We start from the raw sequence: 19,765 nt of genomic DNA on the forward strand, positions 1-19,765 counted from the left end.
AAGAAAATGAAGCGCAAATAAATAATAATTGAAATGCTTTATTTTTACAGTGGTATGTGTTTCAAATTTCAATTTATTATTTTTTTTTTAATACAGCTTGGGTTTAACACATTTAAGGGGGGAAAGAAGTGTTTCCTTTAGGAAAAAATTAAACCTTAAATACTTGATTAATCAATTTTTTTTTTTTTTGAGGTTGATGAGAAAGGAAAATTGTCCCTTTTTTAATCTAGCCAGAGAACTGAATAGACAGTTACCCATACAGCTGTATCCCAGAGAGCAGGTTCACTACCAAACCAGTAAATTACCAAGTTCTTTAGAGTTCTCTGCAGAGTAGTGTGACTGTTTAGCCTACAGGTGAAACACAGTAAACAAGATTAAACTGTTTGTGATTATATATGCTTCAAAATAAATGAATAATAGCAAAAGATGACTCCGAAGCACACAGGAATATATAAAATTAATTAGGTTTGAATGTAGCATTTTGAAGTAGCCATCATGACTGAAGTCAGACATGCCTGGTTTTTTATATATTCATTTAGAATGAGCTGTATGGATTAATTAGATGTTAGAGGTAAGATCCATAACACAAAATAATACACAACCCAAAAAATAACACAAAACAAAATATGCCACAAAACAAAAAAATAAAACTTTTCTTCTAAAATCTTCTTTCCAGTTCTTTCCTTTGTAGTATACTTGTGTTTTCCAGCTTACTTGCTCTGCCTACAATTAATTTAATTTATGTAACAATAATAAATTCTCTCAGGTGCCATTGTAAAACACAAACTTTCCCTTCCAATGCAAAAGCTAAAGTCAAGAGGAGGGGAGAGGTCCATGGAAAACAAAGCAAGCGGAGACCAGGCTCCACCGATGCTTTGGTCTGTCTCAGTCTCAGAGCATGAGCTGCGACGGGTCAGTCACCGGCACTGAGGTGCCAGCACTTCGGAGTTTGAGAAAAAAGATACCGATACCCAAGAGATTAAATTTAGCTGCCCTTACCCAGTCCTACTGCTGTTTATATGAGTTTACATCAGCTGGTTTAAGGCAAGCTGCCCTGATCTCAGGTTTCGTTTAAGAAGTTTGTACTTTTCTTCGCCTCCCTTACCCGTTTGATGGAGACATGAGGTATCCGTACCCTCACTGAGAGCGAAAGAGACAATTGAATTCCGAGCACCTGGTGAGGAATCTTAACACTTTTATAACACGTAATATCACTACAATTTACCATACACACAGTGACTAAAAGAGCTGCGAAAAAGCAAGCAAAGCAATGTCCCCAGGTGAAGAGGGGCTGGATGTCGGGAAACGCAGCTCTTCCCAGCCCCGGTTCTGCTCTAATGCGTTTCACTTACAGTTTTTATCAGTCTCTTCCTTCCAGTCACATTTGTCTCAGTCTTGCAGATTTTCCCAAACCAACTTGAGTTTAAGCTTACAGTGCACGCGCACTTGGCTCTGCTTATCTGCAAAGATAATTTTGCCTCTGTGGCTACTTTTCATTCCTTTCAAAATGTCTCACACGCTGCTTTGCAGTGCTAAGCTGCCTATGAATGCAGTATTTCAATGCTGTCCGTCTTTGGGTAATGGCTACTGAAATCCCCTCTCATGGGTGGGTATTTGGCAGTTTGGGGATGACTCACCTACCAACTCATCGTCACCCTGGTGCTTTATGGCAAGCTTTCCTCCCTGACAAGCTGCGTATCTGGTGCCATGCTCAGGGCCGGTGGTGGTCCCCGTCCCGTGCCTTGCCTTGCTCTGCTCACGGGGCTGCTCTGCTGCTGCACCGTCACTCCAGCAAAGGCTGGCATGGTGCCTGCCTCCTATGGGCTCTGCCTCCTTCCCTTGGGGCTTCTTTTCAAACTCTTCCCTTGGCATGTCGGGCCACAAAGTCAAGGGAACCGATGGAGAAAGCGTTGAGCTTCTTCCCGTGTTAAGAATGCTGCAGTCTGCAGGGCAAGCACTGCTGGAGGGCTATAGCAGTCTAGCACAGGTTCTGCTGTCATTAGCCCATGTTTATGTAAGGAAGCACACTCGATCCGATTAGCACCAAAACCTCGTCGTTTTGAAAGAGGTTAGTCTGCACAAGTGACATTTCAAAAAATGGGACCAGGCCTGTTCCTACCATATTCTCCAACACACCGAGAGAGGGAAAAGGATGAACTATTCGATGTTTAAGCTCAAATGAATCCTGCAAAATTTAATCTATTTTTATGAACAACTTTTACAGAAAATTAATAAAAATACATCTCTCATGTACGCGGTTATTTTTATTAAGTAGCTCGTTCTTAAAATCAAGAGTTCAATAATAAAAAGTCTCTCCAATGAGTTTCTTCAGTCATCGTATCCTGACGTCTAATCCCAGCGTCCCATTTTTCAGGGACGTTCTCTATGAATGGTGCTGCGGAGGTGCAGCAGGGCAGAGCCGCACGCTGTGCAGGGTTAGCCCACAAGCAGGGGAAAGCAGTTTGTGGCCCAGCCCCATGTCTTGAGGAGCTGCAGGAAACGCTATGGCTTTCACTGGTTGCTTCTGTCAAAAAAACCCCATTTTTTTCCATCTTTGAAGAATTCAGAATTTGCGTGCATTGACATGGGGCCGCCCTGTTCAGGGTTGGAGCTTTCCCTGATGCTGTTGCCTGCTGCATCCCTGAGTGCGTAATACAAGTGACTAAATGGTGAAAGTTTCCAGAATCGTATGTGCTACTGGTGAAAGCCACTTGCCCTCCATTGGTAAATAACGTAAATTAAACCAGTCTTTTAGCAGCTCACAGAAACGCGCACAGCTACTCAGGAAGCTCTGGCATTTTGAAGTTATTCAAATTTTCCTAGATTCAGAAGTGAATGATATTCCTTTAGCTTTTGAAGTGTGATTTCTCCTTTCCTTTCTTTTCCCAAGTTAAATAAAATAAATAACTCAAAAAATTTTCCTCATAAATTTTTTTCTATTTCTTATTTCTTTTCTCCCTCTGAAGAAATTAACTGAAACTATACCAGGAAAACCCCATGACTAGATAAAAGAAAAAGAAGAAAGAAAAAAAAAGAAGAATCTTGCTATTGGGCAGAAATGTAAATCCCAGCGGGAACAGAGTAAAATGGGAAGAAATCAAAAGGAATACAAACTCTACATTTGTCTTTTGTTCATTTTCACAAATGGAAAAGAAGTTCAGGTTGGAATTGCAGCTGCAAACCCTGTCTCGTTTCCCAGTGAATACTTCTATCAGAGCCAGTCTTCAGTGGAGGGTTTCAGCAGAGGAGAAACCCAACATCTGAAGCAGGTAGCTCCACCTCAGGCCTTTTCCTGGGCGCTGCAGGATGCAGACGATGCCCAAAGGACCACACCTGCTGTCCCCTTGCCTTCATCCCATCTATCGATGCACCTCCCCTCTTCCCAGCGTCTCTGCAGTCTTGCCAGCAGCAGGGTCATTTTGCCAGCAGCAGGGTATAATGCCTTTTAGGAAGACCATTTATTTTCCCGACTGTTGCCATGGGCACATGTAAATGCATCGGAGCAGCAGATTGCAGGTCCCCACTCATCCTTGTTCCTGGGACGCAGCAATGGGCACATGGACAAATCCTGTCTCCATCAGCAGGGACTGTTTGATTAGGGACTGTTTAGGGACAGGGCGGTGAGAACCTGTGCATACGTGCAGGCTCTGGGGCCATCCCACCAGCAACCCTCTATTCATTTGAACATCCACCTGGGAAGTTTGACCTGCCCAGAGACTGAGCTCAGGCTCCTAATTAACGTCTGTCCTTGGTTTGTGGCATGTTTTATTACTTCACTGTCATTTTTCCAGAAAGGCAGAATTTTAGTCAAATTACCCCAACTCAGGCCATCATCGCTAAATCCAATTAAAACAGAACAGGCACTTTGACTCAATGCAATGAATGCTTTTAAGCCTGTATATTATTTTACTGGACTCGAGGGCTCTCTGGTCTATGCGCTCCATATATACAGGTTTTCTGTAGTGTTTAGATCTACACATCGAAGGCTGCTGCCTGCTCCTAAGAGTAAACAAATGGTGACCTGTCCAGAAACGCACAATCCATACCAGTCTGAGGAATCACAATGTTTTCAGGGAACATGCATAGCAAACTCTGGACACAATGCCTGTCTTTGCACTCACACAGCAAATGTCCTGGGACCTTTCTTTGCTATGAAACCTCTCACCCTCCGACCCAGAATGGCTGCAACCACACTGTCTGTTGGGCTCTTCCTTTGCCCTGATCCAAATCCCAAACCGTGCCTGGGGTTTCTGGAACAGTCCTAGCTGGCACGTGCCAAACCCAGAGTGGGGACCCATACTAGGGAACCAGCCCTTTCTCCTGCTATTAAATAGAGGAGGATTAGGCTCCTAATCTGTGATTTAATTTCCAAGAAGAAAAGGGTTATTTAAGAAGATATCCTTATCACTTACCTAGTGCTTTGATTTGGCAAGTGAGGAGGTAAGAAACAGCAGTGCGCCATCAGTCCTTGCATGTGCGAGCACCCCAAAGTCTCCGCATCCTAAACTCTCCCGCTGCACTCACCACCCGTTGTCTCAGCATCACACAAGAGACTCCACTCAGCTTCTGCCAAAATCAATTCGGAAAGGTAATACTGCTTCAAATGTGGGAGTGCTTGAACACCCGCCAAGGTGGGGATGTTCAGTACCTCCATTACTGCAAAAAGCCGGTGCAGCTGAAACGCCTTCCCTTGCTGCAAGCGCTGCCCTTCCAGGTGCAGCATTTTGTTTAAAAATGGACTGTCCCGCGTGCACTTGCTCCCGCAGGAGCTGCCGGCCCCGCAGTGTCTGCCAGGGCTCTGGGGCACAGGGTCTGGCACAGCGGACGCGACCGCGGGTTTGGGATCGTGCCCCGCCGTGGTGGCAGCCAGGCATCTCGGAGGAACCGGAGCTGCTCTCCTTCCTGGGAGCAACATTTGCGTCTGATTTATTTAAGTGACATTTTGTAAGTCTGAAACAATAAATTGTTTTAACAGCAAACAATTTTTTTACTTAGGACTTTCCCAAGTGCTTAGTTTCATGGGGCAACTGGGGTGCATACCAGTTTAAGACTCATAACCTTTGTGCAAAATAGCGTCACATCCATAAACACAGTATTCAATACATTATACCCAAGGGTCAGCTGTATAATTTAACGTCTATTTTGCTTGTATTGAACAAGTGGTGACCATGTGAAGAAAGCTTATAAAATAGTTGAAATTACTGCTGTCGGGAAATTAATGACACATTTTCCTACGCCATTTCAGCAGCTATAAGACTTCTGTTCTACATTTCACTGACAAAGGTTGTTGGGTTTAATAGTCAAAAAAAAAGGCAGAACAGGTAATGTATGGATGAAGGTGATTGTATTCATATGATTTAGGATAATCATTTAAGAGAAAGGGAATAAATTGTGAGACATAGAGCCTGTAATTCTGCAGCATAATTTTATTATTGCCTACTGAAATTGGCTTCATCTCAGTTACTTTAGCCCTTAGAAAGTTTGAACAGATGGCATCTCTTGCTCTAACTGTATATCTAATTTAGTTTGCATGACTTTTTGATTATGTGTATTTGAATTAATGGGCTTCTCTGTGTTTGTTACATCATCAGGTTAATGGTGTTTAAAAGATGGTCCTATGTATCAATTCTCCATTGATCAAGAGTCAAAAGTAAATGAAACTTACTATAAAAAATTGGTGCTGAACAGTGAAATAACTCTACTAGGGATAAATATATTTATCCTTGCTAAATTAGGCACAGCTCTTTGCTGCCTAACCTATGTAAAAAGGGAAGTGAACAGTGACTAGAGGAGTGATTAATCACTGTATTATATATGTCATTATTGCATCAATATGATAAGAAATCAACATTCTTTAGAAAAAATTACTGAAGTCTGATATTGCTTTTTAGATGTTACAGAAATAAGGAGTCAACCTTCTTGTTTTCCTTTTGAAAAGAAAATTCTTAGATAAGGAGTCCTTTATCAACCACGTGCAAGGACTTCAGCTTAGGCTGCAAGTATATTTTCTGGCTGATACGGCTTTGAAAGGAGGAGGGCATAAAATACTGAGATGCAGCGTGGGAATACTTGAAGTTTTCTCTATCTTCCCAAGGTCCAAATGCTCTGTTTAATTGCTAGAGTTGGTCAAACTGCAAAATGGTGTTCCTGAACATCTGTTCCAGCCCAGACAGCTGTTGCGTTTGAGCCTGACCATGTCTTTTCCTATGCAGTAGTCACAAACGCCCATAAAACTAAGTCTGTCTTTCCAGAAATGTCTAAGGAGAGGATTATTTATATGCAAATGACCATCCATATCTGCATGCAAACAAGGAGTTTTGTGGCTAATGAGTATTCTTTTATGTTATTTTTGCTGCAACTTAGAAGTAAGGTTGAAGAAACACAATCATGTGCCTAAGCATATATCAACAGCAGTGAGCTGTTAGTGTAGCACTGAACAGCTGTCATGAGCAAATTTCATTCAACTACTTTATTTTTGTTGTTTTTTCCATGTTTTTTAAGGCTGTTTTATCTCTCTACATTTTTACATGTGTTACAGAGAATTTCAATCAGTCATCTCACAACGGTTATTCAGCAACACATTAAACTGATACAAAAATCCTCCGTTCACAAGGTCCACAGGCTCAAACCTTTCACAGTCTGACATATTTGAGGGGGCAGGTTAACTTATTTTCTGTGGCAAAAAATGGAAATAATTTTTTTTCCATTTTGGCCAATCTGGCATCATTCCCAGGTGTAGTTTCTCTGACTCTTACCCCTTTAGAGAAGTGGAGACGTATAGTTCAGTGACACCATAGCCCAGAAGAAGCATTTAAAGGTTAAAAGATTTAAGGAACCTTTCCATTATTGAAGCTTTCTCTCTCTTCAGTAGAAAAACAAGCACATAGCACAAAGAATTGCATCTTGCACGGGACTCCCAGTGCTCTCCAGCCTGCTGCTTTCCCACCGGGTCGCTCAGCAGCGCTCATCGCCTGCACATCTCCTGCAGAACTGTGGCTTGGCCGGGGAGCAGGAAGCCTTTGCAGGTCAGCATTCTCTGACCAGGTGAAATTTTGTTGTAAAAATCTATCCAACGTCCCTCAAATGCGTCCTGCGACGTGCTCCACGTACTCCGTGGCATCACCCTCTTTGCGTTTTACCACTGTTCTTTTGTGCCTTTGGCAATTTTATCACTAAACGTCTCGTGTCCTCTGTAGGCAGGAAACGGAGGTAATGCTCTGGTCAGAGTATGGTGCTGGGAGTGAGGACCCTTCACTGATCCTCATGTGCCAGCTGCTCCCAAGGTCCTTACCAGCCCAGATGGGGGTGGGAAGAGAGAAAAACTCAGGTACATAGAACAAACTATAAATTCTCAAATGTAACTGGACAGATTTCCCACCGATTTCCCATGTCTGCCTTGGAAAGTTCAAAAAAGCCACCAGCTTTTCTTTTTTTTCTTTTTTCCCCATAAAAAGCTGTTAATTCTGTTTCAAAAGGTTAAACTCTAAATGGGGAAAAAAGGTTTTAAATGTTTCCAGATGCTGGGTCTGTTCTGTAACCCAGTAGCTTGGAGAAATGTGGTAGATCAGAAATACCTTTTCAGTTCATTTTAAATCAAAGCAGAATGGCAGCACTCTCCAGTGCAGCTCTCTTCTGCCTGATCTTACCTGCAATACGCTACAGGCTTTCTGAGACAGCGTTTTCACATATGCTACTGAAATTTAGGATTTGTACATCATTGCTATCAAAGTTTTACAGATATTGCTTAACAAATAAGAGTAACGAGACAACATAATAAAAATAAGCTATAACAGTAAGTAATTAATGTTTCCACAAGACCCATCTTTCAATGTGAATTATCTAAAGGTTTAATTTTACAACAGCATCTCCTATAAATAAAACTGAAATTGGGATATAGTTAGCAGTGACTCTGCACTATGTTTCTTTCTTATTTTGAGTTTCATTTTTTTTTTTAAATCTGTGTTTTTTAGAATTTAATGACAGTATGCCTTATGGACAGAGTCACTGCACGTAGTAAAGGATGACGACATCCAAATACTGGGTGTTGTCATTTTATCAGTCCTCACAGCCGAGAATGACGATGCTGGAGTGGGCAGAGGAGGAGTTAGCATCTGTGGGCAGAGGACAGGCAGGCTTTGGGGCAATAAACAGTTTTTATTGAACAATTTATCATCCCTCTCAGCTAAACTTGAACTTGTGCTACTGCTGCCACCACAGAGACAGTTGCAACTGCAACATGGTACATTTCTTCACAGTCTTTAGAGTGCTTCCTTGCCCTTTTTCTGACATTTCCCTTGTGTGAGCAGGAGATGCTTACGAGGTCCCTCTGAGCCACGGGGACTGGACTGGCATCACTAAGGTGCTGCAGGAAGGCAGCTGGCTTGCTGTGGGCAATTTTCCCTGGTCCTCTTCCCACGGAGCTGCAGGTGCTGCAGGTCTGAGGGGTGTCTCTGGGCACCTTCCCAGCCCCCCGGCGTGTCTTCTGCAGGGTGGCCAGCCCTAGTGCCCAGTAAGGGCCACCACGACCACCAACACCCAACGGGGTCTGTCTCACTGAGAAACCTCTCTGACAGCAAGGCTCTGCCTCTCGAAGCTTCCGTGACTGCTCAGACAGTCCTGATGTACGTCTGCTCATGAGTGCCAGGAAATTTGACTGCTCCACAGACATTGATAATTGCAATTCCTTCTTGAAAGCTGTATCAACATACTTTTCTAATAATACCACGTAAAACAGGCCAAAAAAGGTAGTCCTTGTGCACATCACATTTGACATCACTCATCACAGGTGTGATAGGATTCATTCCAACTTTTCTCTCCCAAAGACAACATCTCCAAATTGGTAGGATTTCTCTCAGCCAGGCAAATCTCTCCACAAAGCTTCCAGTTTATCTTCTCATTATGCAGGAGATTTCCATCAGCTCAGTGAAAGCGCTACAGAATTCGAAATTTTGCTCTTGATGTTTGTTCCAAGGCTGCTGTGTGGAGCAGTCTGGCAATGCAGCAGTTGGCCAAGCAGCAGCAGGAGCATCCCTCCAGGTAGGACTGACAGGAAGGTTACCATGGTCTGCTACATGTGGATTGTTTTCCATGTCTCCTGCAGACCTTCACAGCAGTTTTACCTGTAAGGTTCTTCAGGATGATCCTGCAGCCCACAGCCAGCAGAGACCCTGGGGCACTAACATTGCCAATGGCATGCAAGCTAGCCTGCGGCCACGGTACAAATGCCACCAGGGCCAGCTTTCATGGACACAGCTTCTTCGGCTCCAGCACCAAGAGCTGCCACCCATAAGAAGTGGGTGAGCAGGAAAAGCACCTTCGGGCTGGAGTTTAAAGCTGGTTTTGGAGTCATGTTGCACTAGCCACAGCTCATATAAATCAGCAGAGCCTCTATAACTGATAGCAGATCTCTATCGGCCTGTTCTGCAATTTCCACTCAAGGTGCTACTTTGCACATGCCCCTGCTGCTCCTGCTGTGAAGACAGACCCGCACTTCTTGCTTTGGCCCTGTATGCTCAGGGAAACCATGAGGGTTTCGACTGCAGGGAGAGGGAATTTCTCTACTCTTTCAAATTTCTGCCTTGGATCTTCCATGTGATACGTCTGTTTGTATGTCTCCTGCACATAAAATAGGCAGATAGGTAAGTACGTAGATCCGTAAGTAGGTAGATGGGTAGATAGGTAGATAGATAGACAGATAGATAGATGATAAAACAGCTGAGTTACACAGTCCTACTCTTTCAGCTACAAGGAACCAATATACATAAATGGACAGATCGCAGCCTGATGAGTTCAATAATTTTCCTTGTTGTATCCATCAAACCGTAGCAAAAGAAATACTTCTTCCAGACGATATAGGAAAAAGGCTCTGTAACTGCTTACCCCTGGAAGGCACTGAGTGCAGCAGTTTTGTAAGGCTTTTACCTGCCTTGTTCATAGTGGCAGTTAAACTACCCCTCATTAATGTTAGTGAATTTTGGGAGCAGTGTTTAGCACCCTTTCTCTTTTAGGAAGTTCAAAGTCATATATGTGTACTTATGCACACGAATAATAGGGAGAGGGTGGGCAGGTTACCGTTTTATTTTATATCCTGTGTTTACAGGATTTTACCATTTAGCTGAAGCACTGAATCCTGACGCTGTACCTGCCAGGGTATTTCCCTAAACAGATCTCAGTCCCCGCAGTTCCTGTGTGTCATTTGTTTCTTTGTTAGCCTTTGTGGTTAACTTTCTATCCTTACACTAGCTTGAATACCCAAATAAAAATAAGCAAAGTAGCCTGAGTCTTTTCTGTATGGCCAGAAAGTGATGGAATAAAGTTAATGGTATGTTTCTGTTGTTCTTTCTCAGTATTGAGCAGATTCGACAGCAGTGGGTATCTGTAGCTCACCATCTAGAAGGCGAGGAGTGAGACAGGCTGTGGTGCCGCTAAGCAATGATTTTATTGGCTTGACCTTGCACCCTGTTGAGAAGATGTCCACAGGATAAAGCAGTCCCATCAATAATTCAGCACAGATGCTGTGTGCACTATATGCATAAAAGAAGCTGCAGTGACGGACAGGCACAAGCAGGAGCAGATCTTTCAGCAGGATGCGCCAGTCCTGCCAGCCAGAGCAAGGCTGCTCACCTTGCCCTGCACAGCCCCATCTCCATCCGGCCCCCAGCATCACTGGTGCAGTGCTGCCAGCACTCACACCTTCAAAAATACTGGTTAAAAAAATTGGACAGGAAGGGCACAAACCCACTATCTCCTTTGCATCTGCCATTGATCAGCAGGCTGGCTGGCATGCGGAACTGCAGGGCTACACTGACCAATTTATCTTGCCTTAAAGCATTTTTGCATTTTGATGCTAATGAATTATGAAACCTGTAATTAGTCTATATCATTCATCATTAAGTCTGTCATTTAGCCTTTAAATGGAAAGGTGCTATTTGTTGTATATGCTATTTAAGTAATGAGCATTTATCTTTATTTGATTATAATTATTTTATCTCGAAGGCGCCCCTCTGTTAAGGCACATGGGAAGCTATGTATGCAATTAAGAAGAGCATGAACCTGTAAATGCAAATCCTAAAAGCGTAACATGGAAGAAGTAGGTAACAGCAGAAGTGGGAAATTTGCTTCAGGAAAAAAGCTTACAATGTAGAAATATGAAGAAAGTTGGTCAGTAGTCGTACAGTTGCTGTGTGGAGCAGCAGGCTGGGGTGGCAGCCCCGTGCTGCAGAAACCTGGCTGCGGGGTCATGGCCGCAGGCAGAATCTGAGATCCAGACGTCCGACTTATTTGCACTCGCTGTTCAACTGAAACCTATGCTGCATCGCTTTCGATTTCCTCCACTGCTCTGATGCGCCCAAGACAATGCCTTTAAAAGTGTAAAATAAAAGTCTGCTTTTAGGTTGAGTTTGTTTGTTTTGGAGGGGGATGGAAAGAGGAGTTCCAGCTGGGAAAGGATTTTACCATGTCCTTTCTTAAGTCGGCAGTTTCAGCTCCCTGACAGATGGTGCAAGGTTGCTGTTCTCCGTGGTGCTCCGGTGTTTATTCAGCACTCTGGTTCGGCTGCTCTGAGCAAGAGCGGGCAGCGAGAGCGCGGGCTCTTCCCGGGTCTTGGCCAGGTGCCCAGGGCACTTCGGGTGCAAACTGAACATCGCAGGAGCTCGCCAGCAAGTCTCCCAGAAATTATTGTGCTGGGTTTGTACTGCCACCGTCTCCTGATTTTTACAGTATCATATCTACATCTTTTTGCTAGTGGCTGGTCTGCCTTACGGTGAAGCTATTCCTTCTGCCTACTCCAAAATATTTATGGGGAAAGAGAAAAAAAACAACCACCCCAAAACCAGACAGTCTTTCTATTACCAGTTTTGAGATGAGATGGGAGCGATGCAAGTCATAACACTGAGAGCTTTGTCATGCAACAACAGCTGCCGTAACTGCCTTGATGTCCTGTAGGAAGGAACTGTTATCTCAGCCGATACGACCTTTGCTATATGACAGGGTATTTGATTTCAGCACTTGCCCTGTATCACACTTGACAGGTTGTGTTTAGGTCAAGCTTATCATCTTAAAGAAAAATCTGTCCTGATTTAGTGATGCCAATGGGCAGATTCTTCGCCATTTCCATAGCAGTTTGTTCTGTTTGATCAACCTTGCTGTTAAAAATGTGTTACTAATTCTGAACATGAATTTTGAATTGGTTCTCGTGCCTTTTCCTGCTGGAATGAAGTCCCCTTAATCTCTGGAAAGGTTTCTTTCTGAAAGTGCTGAGGCTTTGTGTTGAAGGGATGGTCTAAGCAGGTGTAAAGCACAGTATTTAAGGGAACCCTGTAACAGTGGGCTGTTCTTGATTTTCTGATGGCTATAATCAAAAACTATTGCTTTTTTGAGAGACATACTTTAATGATGACCCAGTCAGTTCTGCCTCCTGTATACCAGAAACATACTGTTGGCTTGAATGGAAACTTTTTTTTTTTTTAATGACAACAGATCAGCAACTAGAAGGAGAAAAGTTGTGAAATCCACTCCCATAATTACCATTTTCCAGGAGTCTCCTCGCATGTACGCTTGTGGATAAGCTCAGGTGCTCTCGTTCCCTGTCAGCACAGATCAGCTTACAAGCACATTCCCCACACATTCACAGCCAGATCTCAAGCAATAACGGATGAGTCCTGGGTGGAAAGGAGCCCCCGCAGCCGCTGGTCCCATCCCTGGGAACGCAGGTCCTCTGCGTTGCACAGGCTCTTGGCAGTCACAGGCAGTGACCCTGGGACTGCTCTGCTGCTGGGAGGCACAGGCAACCAAACCCGCTGTCAGAACAGCTGGAAAAGAGCCATTGTAGGGAGATACGAAACAACTGTACTGAAGAAAGGAAAAGAATAGAAAGCCCAGTAAAAATAGAACTCTCTAACTAACTGCTAAGGAAAAAATAGACTATCCAATTTCCACAGGATAGTCCAGTGAGCAGAATTATCTATTTAACTTCCAGAAAGCAGGCTTCTGGAAGTTAAATAGATAACTGCCATAGGTCACTACCAGTAGAGGAGCTGAACCACACACAAAAATGAAAAACACAAATGAAAATTAATTAAAAAAGAAAAAAAATTGTTATGTTCCTTGAAATATCTCAGGTAAACTGCATTGGTAGTTTCGTCTTTGTTATTAGCTGCCTGCTTCTTGAAAAGGTGAGTCAGTAGCCCCAAATAATATAACCTTGAATTAAATGCAATAATTGCACTGCTGTTTTTTTCACTTCAGCAAATGTTTGACACTTCCGTCTGATAGCACATGACCGTTATTCTGAACGGCGTCCATGATACAGGCAAACAATTTGCACACGAATGAGAGTCGTTAGAAGTGTCTTGACATCAAGAGCTTCTGCTGGACATCATTGTGATGGGTCTGAAGCACGGAGAACCAAGGTGAGAAGACCATTGCCTCTAGGCAGGGTGCTGCTGAAGGAGTGCCATGGGGCCATCTGGCAGGCCAGGCAAGCAGGAAAGGGCTCTGGAGACCTAATGATGATTCCTTGGTTGTACTGCAGAGCATGGAGAATGCTGGTCTTGCTGGGGGAAGTACAGAGAACGGAAAGACTTCATCTCATTGAACAGATGACACTGGATCTTTGTTCAAAAGGACGTAGCTCAGACAGCTTTCAATGACTCCTGAGTGATGACAGGGACTGTGGGAGTCTGATGAATGCACACAGTGTCTCCTGCCCCTTCCTCTTTCTGTGCATGGCCAAAATATCTGCACAGGGCTGACAGACCTACAAGAGACCTGCACACTTCAAGAGCACCTGAGGGCTGCAGGAGGGACCTGGGAGCCCATGGACCGGTACTAGATAGTTATTTTGCACCTGACTTGCTCCTGGGACTCACAGGATCTAAAATCACACAACCTGAGGGGATAGGTCTAAGCAAAACTGATTAGCATCCATTCACAGATGACTGCTGACCTGACCTGGGGGCTACCCGGTGGTCCCCACCCTGGGCTTGCTGCAAGGGGAAGGGCAGAGGAGCCACAGGCAGCGCCTGCCCTCAGGGGAGGGCTTGTGGCTGGGGGTCCCTCCTGCTCTCCTTGGGGACCGCGCAGACAGCAGGACCATGCTGTGGGTGGAGACGGTGTCAGCACAGGTGGGGCTCCAGGGAGGTGATGGATGCGTGAGGTTGAAATTGCACTTTGAAAAGGTAAGCTGGCAAGTCAGAAACACCTTCTTGTCCATCTTCTCTATGAGTACAAATACACACAGATACACAGAAGCAAAGAACAAAAAAGCGGAAAAAGAAAACCCAACTCATCCACATTTCATGAAATTACTTGCACTCCCAGCTCCAGGTTTCACCTGAGCTGAACCACAGGTTTCAGGATCTTCAGCAAGAACTGGGATTTCAGGCACATCCGTCTCTACAGTTCTTGTCTAGGCAAAACCCAGATGTTTCTCCTTGTAAGTTGCTGCGTTCTGTTGGCAGCGCCGTGGCAGCCGCGTCCTCTCCTGGGGAGCGGCCGGGCCAGGCGTCCTGCGGGAGCTGCATCCCCACCCCGGCCGGGGGCCAGAGGCTGGGGCGATGCAGGCGCCGGGGACCGGACATCCAACAGGACACAAGAAATGGCATCACAGACAGCCTGGGCAGAGCAGGCCACTCTGCCGAGGGCCATGTGGGCGCCCACGGTGCCATCAGCGCTGCCGTCCCAGTGCTCGTGGTGATGATGGGACGGAAAACCTGGAAATCTCATTCATTTGACCTCTCCCTGGGAATCTGTGATGTTCTCCAGGAACGATTTTTGTATTCTGCAGCTCTGATTATGGGATCCCACAAACTGGAAGAAATCTCTACTGGTATTTAAGGTGATTTAAAACACTCTCCTGGTAGAAAAAAATAAATTTGTTTTTTGCCATTTAAGAACTTTAAATCATGAATGCACTGATACAAACAACTAAAATCACCTGCTGTCCTTCAAAAGTAGTTTGCATTGTTATAACAGTCCTCAAATAGAGGAGTTGTAAAAATCATTTCCATCCATTCACAATGATTTACTGTGCATCACAGCGTAAAGCAGCCCTATAAATTATTCTTGTATCTAACTTCTTCAAAATTTTCCTATCCTATTAGAGCAGTTAAGACTGTGCTAAAAATAATTTAAACTCCATGAAACATATTCAAAATATTTAAATCAATCCAATGTTGACAAAAAAATGTTTTATATTTTTCAGTCTCTAGTGATAAATTATTGTGGATGTATATTACATGAAATCTCAGATCTCAGATTTTAGTTGTTTAATTTTATGTGTACCATTTGAAATGCCACACTGCAGGAAAGCAACATTAAACTTCTGCAGTACTGCAAGGTGAAAGCACTTGGAAGGGGAGATTAACTTTGCTGTCTGCAAATACTGCAGCCTAGGCTTTTTCAGTATCAACTGTGTACGATCCAGCCTTTTAAACATCCCATCACTTGCTAGTGCACATCTTCTCCAGTGCCATAATATTTCAGTCAATGCATGTCATAAATATTACAGTCAATGCATGAGTTAATAAAGAACACCACTATGTGCAGCGTGCTGCTGCGCAGAGCCCTGTCCTACCAGGGATCATGGCAAACTGTACTGACCTAAAGAGTCAGTCTTCACATGACTGGAAATCAATGCCTGGCCTCTCAGCACCTGTGTGGAGCAAACTGGATAATTATTCACCTTTAACAGTGGTCAGTTTAACTTCATGGTCTCATTACAGCCTCCCCATCTGCTTTTCCCTGTTCCTGAAAGAAAATGAGAAACAAAACTCAAATGTTCTGTTGGGTTTTACTCAACACCTCCCTGAGACGTTGGACCTCGGGGTGATCTGCTCGTCGGCAGGACAAGCCAGGGCACCGCATCTCCACGCCCCCAGCCAGGGGACCGGTCCTCCGCGTCCCCAGTCCTCAGCATCCCCAGCCAGGGACGCTGGCCACACTCTCCCCTCTATCAGCCACTGTCGAGCCCAGCGGCTGCCCCACAGCCCCAGAGCAGCCCCGGCAGCAACGGAGCGTTCTCCAGCGTAGTGTGACGTAAAGAAGGTTTTCCACCTTCCTCATTTGTTTCCTGAGCCCCTTCCCTCTCTTCCTCTAATCATTTTTATTCTCTAAACCTTACTTTTTATGCCGTTTGAGAGCACCTGGCTCTAGCCTCTGCTGCCTGCCTTCCCTCCCCCTGGAAGGGCCAAGCATGCTCTCATGCACCAGCCTCTTTTGACCAGCTAAAAAGAATGAGACATCTCTAGTTTTCTCACAAGACGGCATTAAAGGCCATTGCTATCACTTTGTATTTCCACTTTGCAATTTTTCTGTTTCCCTTTTCCAAATTTGGATGTGTAAGGTACAGTTTAGGACACAGTTTTCCTGTGTCTGCCTCACAATTTCTATGCTCAGAGAAAACTTCTTGAACAGCCCCAAATCACTGAAATATTTAAAAAACAAGAACAAAGCCCTTGAAATAAGATGGTTAGACACAGGGATACATAAAAATTTTGTGAAAAAAGGTAAGGCTGTTTTTTTGTTTTGTTTTTAAGTTCTGTATTAAAATTTATGTCATTAAACAAAATAAAATTGCAAAATAGATATTAAAGTGAGAGAAAGAATTGAAAGAATATGTTCCCAAACTATCAGCAGCAGTTGTTTTACCATTGCTCAGCTGCTGTAATTTTTTTTCTGTAAAACAAACTCCCTGTGGAATTTACAATATTTTAATGGTTGAGTTTCAATAAAACCCCATTTTATGAGGGGAAGAAGTTTGAAGTATTCGTTCATTAAAAACTTCCTTTGGCAGCCCAAGCTGCTGGGGTGTGTGAGCATCTATCAGGTGTGCACAGGAGGGGGGACGGAGGGGAGCAAAAGTGTGTGGAAGGGTGACGGCCACTTGGCGCAAGGGGGAGGGTGGGCGGAAGGCGGGCACCGGTATGCCGGCGGTGGAGGTACTCTGCCTAAGATGCCCCGTGCAACAGCCCGTGGTGCTCCCGCAGCCTGAGCCGGAGGCTGGGCGGGACAGGAGGCCAGCTCGGGGGTCCATGGCATGGGGAGAGCAAAGCAGCATGGCCATGAAACGGTAGCGGGAGGAGGAGGAAAGAAGTGTGTGAGCAGCAGGAGAGGGATGCCTGGGGAGCCGGGGCTTCTCCTGCACAGCTGCTGCTCCGAGGGGGACAATCCCCCAGCAGCGTCAGGTAAAGGACGTACGACTTTATAAATCGGGGCTCAACATCAGGAAGAGGCAAACATAATAGAAATGAGGTGATGTTACTAAGGAAAAGCAGAGACGTATTGCTACAGCTCACTGAAATAAAATCTGGATGCTTCGGTACCCAGAAGATGCTGCAAGAAGATTCCAGCAGTACGCATATGGTGGGACAGAAGTGGTGGGTTCATGTCTTGTGACCGTGGCTGGAGTTTTACAGTGTCTCCCGTGGCTTTCCCATAATACTGTAAGGAAATACAGGCTATTCTGTGCATGACATTGGAAAAAAAGACTCCTCAAAAAGTAATTGTTTCTCAATTTTTGATCATTATGAAAATGTTGGATATGATGGAACCTGGCTGAGTTGGGGATAAATTTTTAACTTTACAGACATATCTTCTATGACAAAATGCGGCAAAAAGCACCTAGTCCAGAAAAACAAGTATTTAAATAAAAGCTGATGAACTCATGAGAGGAATTATGAGACATGACAGCCAAGAATGTGAGGGGGCTTCCATGGCTATGGACACAGCTGTTCAAGTAGAGGAATCAATAAGTAATTAGGGTCAATAAAAACAGAGAAAATATTATACAGAAAGTAGCTTCTTGCTTTTCCTTTCTTGTTAACCAAAATTTTGGGAAAATAAAAAACATTTTTAAATCGATACAACCAAAGTGATTATTGAAATTAGTTCTACTGTGTTTCCTGGAAAGTAATATGCTTAAAAAATAAATGTTACCAATGAAAACAGAGGAAATAATAGTGATGTGTGAAATCTTATTGCCAACATTTCCATAGAGCTTGCCTAGGTCATGGTAGGAGAAAGCTTTGAAGCAATCATTCCCTTGGGGAGTCACTCAGGAGTCTGGACGGCAGCCACCCATGGCTGAGGTAGGGAAGTCAATGTGCTATACAGATTTTGTCCTAGTTTGAGCAAAATTGGAAGGAACTGATGTAATAAGCATGAAAATCTTACACAGCAACCTGCACATTCTTACAAGTCATCTGCCTTTGCTCACCTGTTTCACACAAGATGGCTTTCAGCTTCAAGGGAAAAAAGGGAAGTTAAATAGAAGTATATACGTATGTATATATTTGTATGTGTGTGTGTCCACATATGTATATGGCCAAGTAGGTTTTTAATATAAAAATTCTGAAAAATGGTCAGTATTCTGCTAATATATGTTTTCGATATTTCGCTATAGAAAGAGGTCTAATTACATAACCTAATTCATTTTTACATTCCTGTTAGGAACTTTAAGACATATAATTAAAATTAACAACAAAAAAACACCCTTACCCAGGTCATATAGCATTACATTGCAGATGAAAAAATGTCTAGATAGTATTTCAGTAAAAGTAGGAATAAAATGAGAATGAATTTATCTACAGTATTAAAAGATATTATTTTTCCATCAGAAAAAATATTTTAGCGATATATTCCCTAACTGGATATTAAAAATAATCATAACATAGAAGATGACTGGAGATAATGCAGGATGTCTCAAAACACATGCTAAAATGGCTTTACAATTTTGTATTATGTTTTCTACTTCTGTTTTTCAGTTTGTTTTACTTTCCCCACATGCAAAAGAAGAACCATTCATGGAAGGTGAAGTCTCAGACAGCTGAGACCTAAATATATAAAAGAGACTAAACCCACTAAATTCCATTTTACAATTAATTCCATGATTATTGAGAACAAGTTCAGGTGCCTAAAAATAATGATACGATCATCAAAGCATATATAGGCTCGAAGTGGCATCTGACTAACCACGGTCATCTTTAAAATCAGTAAGTTTATACAGAGTATAGGCGGCATTTCTCCTCTAAGTTCTTACCTATGCAGAAGCTTTCTGAAAAAAATCAAGAGTGAAATTAGAGATGCAAATCCTTTTTAAACTGTGACCCTCTGGGAATGACTGTGCTGTCTTTGTGTTTGCAAAATATCTCACATTGGAGGCTTTATACTAATCCAGATAACTAATTGCATCGCAATTATTTTGCAGAAAGTCAAATACAATGTGCAGGATTTAACTAAGTAAACGCTTAGGAAGCTGCTTAAGCACACGAGCATCCTCCTCTTTCCCCCCAGCTGAGTACAACAGAAAACTCCACAGATTAATTTCCATAACTGATCATTTCAAGTATCATTATAACTAAAAAATGGTCAGATTTGTTTGACAGTCCTCAGAAACTTCACTGAGCTTGAGGGAGATGAGCCACATGCTTTACACGTGAAAACTTGATAAGGTCCAGAACTGCAAACTGCCAACGTTTGTGCCCATTCTTTGCTTCTACCTGACGACCATGTGGGCATTAGGAGAGAAAATGTGCAAGACAGGGAGGGGAGATGTCCGATAACTGCACAATCCTTTGTCTGACTTGTACATCCTCCTGTTTCTTCCTTCCACCACCGCCCTTACCTGAGTTGTTCGAGATGAAAGAGAAGCCCCCTCCTCCATCCTCTGGATACTAGCGGTAGATATTCAGCAGGCATAACTCTAGCAAAAAAACTTTACATAGCTTTTTATAGAACTATATATTCTACAAAGAACTAGTGCTCAGCA

Source organism: Ciconia boyciana, chromosome 6 (genome assembly GCF_034638445.1).
Source record: "Ciconia boyciana chromosome 6, ASM3463844v1, whole genome shotgun sequence".
Taxonomy (NCBI): domain Eukaryota; kingdom Metazoa; phylum Chordata; class Aves; order Ciconiiformes; family Ciconiidae; genus Ciconia; species Ciconia boyciana.